At 42.6% G+C, this 3,665-nt stretch overlaps 1 protein-coding gene across 3 annotated transcripts in view; it reads left to right on the top strand.

Moving 5' to 3' along the window:
- NME5 (NME/NM23 family member 5) overlaps positions 1–3,665 on the top strand; it is a 12,999-nt gene continuing 9,334 nt past the window's right edge. For 2 of the 3 annotated variants that reach the window (XM_026858062.1, XM_026858063.1), the window contains exon 1: positions 1–722. The gene's annotated coding sequence lies outside the window, so the exon portion shown is untranslated. The remainder of the gene's footprint in view (positions 723–3,665) is intronic. The other variant, XM_026858059.1, reaches the window with a different exon arrangement.

The following is a 3,665-nucleotide window of genomic DNA, read 5'->3' as shown; positions in this document are numbered from 1 at the left end:
AATTGTAAAAGCTAAGCTAGGACAGCTGGTTAGCCACGCTAAACGTGACTGAAGGCTAAAGGAGGGGTTGGTTTAAGATGGGCTGAGAAGCTTTCAGAGGCTGAGAGGAAGCAAAACCAACTTTGCAGGGATTTAGGGTAGAACAGGACAAGAGATGCGATTGGGAGACTTGTAAAAGTGAGATCATATGAGGCACTTCTACCAAAGGCTTTTTTTTTTTTTTTTAATGTAAAAGAGACAAGTATCTCTGTGTGGGTGCTGGAGGAGTCAGAGCAGACTGAATGACTAAAGCTGTGAACAAATGGATGAGTGAATGTGAGAAAGATGAGGAAATGAAACAGGGTGAGGGTAATAGGGCAAGTAATGGAGTTATAGAAGACACGTAGATAAGATTTTTGTTATTGCCACTTAGAGACTTGTAGAGAGGGGAAGCATCAAGAGTATATTTTGTTAATTTGATCTTTTAAGAAGAAAATGGTGAGATAGCAAGTAGAGCAAAGCAGATAGAAAGGCTTGGCAAGGGTTAGTCTGCAGCAATGAAAAGCTAGCTAGGATTACAGGTGTGCAGATAAGCTGCAGAAGTAGAATTGTTTAGCTCTAAGAAGGCAGAAATGGAGGCGAGAACAGGCTTGCAGGAGAGGAAGTTAGCCTGATGACAGGATTTCCGTCAGAGACACTTTGCACTGCAAAGCATGGATGAAGCAAGTGCTGAAGGCAAGCTGGTACTGTGAGTGAGTGTAACAGTTTATCATAAGAGACGGAAGCAAAAACAAGTCAGTGGTGGATGAAAGTTGTATGTGTGGTAAACATAGCTAGTAAATTGCTACTAAAGCAAATACATTTTTCTGTGCTTAACGTCCAAATGTAAATAAAGCTAAAAGATGTGCACGCTTCATTTTTAATCAATGCAACTAGTTGGTATTATTTTTTTAGCTTTTCTTCACTCTTACTTTCATCATTCTGGTTTTTTTGTTGGTTTTGGTTTTTTTCTTTTTTGTCTCCAAGACATTAGTTTCTCCACTTGCAGTATTGGAGTACAAAGCTCTGAAATAATATTTTTCCTTAAAAAGTTACTTTTCTGTTGTTACTAGAATGCAAATGCACCTGCAGCCACCATCTTCCAGTGTTGTTGTATTCCATACCAGCTAAAAATAAGCAAGACACCTAAGGCTTGTTAAACCGCTTAACAGATAAGATACAGCAGCAGAGCTATGCCCAGAAAAGGAGTCAGAACTGCAACGGTTCATTACATGGTAATCATCATTTTACTTGTTTCTTTCTTAAAGTCACATCCCTGACCTACGGAAGTTAGGGAAAGTGCCTCAGACCAGCCTTTTAGTTATCAGAAATATGTATTTCAAGCATTATAAAGGTAATATACATAAGATAATTATATTAACACAGGGTTGTTAAGTCAGCTGTATAGAATCCAAAGCTTTAGAAGAAACCTTTGAGATTCTACCACTGTGAATAGGTATGTCTGTGATCGGGAACACATAACGTTATTTTCTCTTAAGATGTGGGGCCGCTTTAAATTTGTAAGTCTGCATTATTAAACCACCGTGGGAAGCGTAGCAGGAGGAAACCGGGGTAATTGGCTGCAGCTCCAGATGCAGCCGCCCGCTCATTGGAGAGCGGAGGATTCTCCGAGGTACTAAAATTAGACAATCTCCACCCTCCAGAAATGCTTCTGGAAACAGCCAGGAGGAGAAATTCTGACACAGACTGAGGGCCTGTGGTGGGGAGTTGACGTGCCCAGCACCCTGCTCCCAGCGAAACTGCAGCGCATAGGGATGTACAGAAAGATACTATTATTTTTTTAAACTTGGTTAGCTGGAAAAAAAAAACTGCACGCAATAAAGAAATTCAAGCGATTAATGTTAGCAGTGTTTTACACGGGTATTAAATTCAACATTTCTTATGTAATAATAATTCTGAAGTATTCATCCAGGCTGAGAGAGCCTTTGAACTGCTAAATCTAAGCTAGGGCTGTCATTGTGCTCATTGACTTTGAAAAGAAGAAACTCTTGCTGAATTAACTCTGAACTAAACTAAAAAAAATGGTGAACTATTCCTATCGGGTTTTTTTTAAAGACATGTTTATCCATTATCTCTGTAGTTCCTGTGTTTACAATGTCTTCAAATTAAATATTGGTTAAAGGTATTTCTGGTAAAAAAACAAATACCACGTGCCTGTATCAGTGAAGGAAAGCTTGTATCTGAATTACTCAGTCTTGTGCACTTGGAACCTTTATTTTTTAAGGTATGTGAATAAAAATTTCAGTCTTTGATTTTTAAACATATTTCAAAGTGGCTACAAGGAAATAAACACATAGTTTTGTTTCTCATTTCTATTTTTATATTGTTTACATTATGAAAAAGATTAAGGCAAAATGTATTTTCCTTACACTAAAACCAGCTTTTGCTGTAAATTTGCTATTTCCTCTGCTAACGTGGGTACACAGGGTCAGCATGTATGTGTCTTAAAGTGTTGGGGGTTTTTGTCTGTTCTCTTTTGCATCTACTTTCAGTCTGATTTCATCAACAAATTGAAGCCTATATAGCTGTGTTTTCTCTTTGTCCCTTTGTCACCTCAAGGACTCAAATGCAATGGCCAGTTTCAGCTGAATTTGCCAGCAGGCCAGAGGTCTTAAAAGCACCTTGGATCCCACAATTTTTGAGAAATTGGTAATAAGAGGGGACAAAGCCCAAAGGAGAGGAGCACGGCTGCAGAGCGAGCTCAGTAGTTATCAGCACCGCTCACTGGTCCACACCCCGATAGTGCCGGGCCAGCTGGCCGGCGTTCAGCCCTGAGAGCCGCCCGCGGCACGCGCAGCCCTGCCCGGGCTAAACGGGGTGGATGGGGAGGCACCGCCGGGGCACCCAACACTGCGGCTTCCAGGTCACGGGCCGGGCTATGGCGTGGAAGGTCGCACTGGGTGGATGATGGCTGTACTGTCATCGCTCCAAGCGGGAGTGGCCCTGGAGAGCCAGGGAAATGGGGAGCCTGCAGAGAGTATTGCCACGATGGTGGTAAGGTGTGGTAAATATCCCCAGGGAACGTGGCTTCCCCCAGCTCTGTTTATGGCTCACCTCATGGTTTAACTTGGAAAACAGTGACTGTTTCTTACTCATTACATGTTTGGTTTTGTGATAAAAGTAGCATTAGATGGGCACTGTAATTCAATTAAAAAAATGCTGAAAAACAATATTAGAGGGCAGTAGATTCACGTTAGTACATGTGGTATGGCAGAAGACTGTCTACTTGTAAGCTCCTGATCCTGCTGATGTTGATCAGGGATGTAAACAGGAAACCTCGTGCATGCTTCCACAATAAATACTGCTATTTGACCTGAAGAAGGGCTTCTGTTTTGTTTTGTTTGTTTTTTTTTTTCCCCCCCAGTAAATAGAATTACCTCAGTTTAGGAACGTTTGCTGTGAGATCATACCTCCCTCAGCGGTCCTGAGCGTGAGGTAAAACCAACACAGAGCTTTTATTGTCGCAGATAAGAGGCCTCTGATAGCTCCCCTCCAGATCACGCCGCTCCCTGCCTTGTTCTCGTACCGCAGGAGGTGCCCGTGCACAGGCAGATGCGGCCCTCAGGTTTTTGCCCCGGGCTGCGAAGCGCTCTCCGAGGGCAGCGGCCTCCCGCTGCCGCGCCCCT

The sequence above is a fragment of the Athene cunicularia genome (assembly GCF_003259725.1).
Source record: "Athene cunicularia isolate RWA chromosome 13 unlocalized genomic scaffold, athCun1 chr13_part1, whole genome shotgun sequence".
Classification (NCBI taxonomy): Eukaryota; Metazoa; Chordata; class Aves; order Strigiformes; family Strigidae; genus Athene; species Athene cunicularia.
This window is presented reverse-complemented; position numbering and strand designations above follow the sequence as displayed.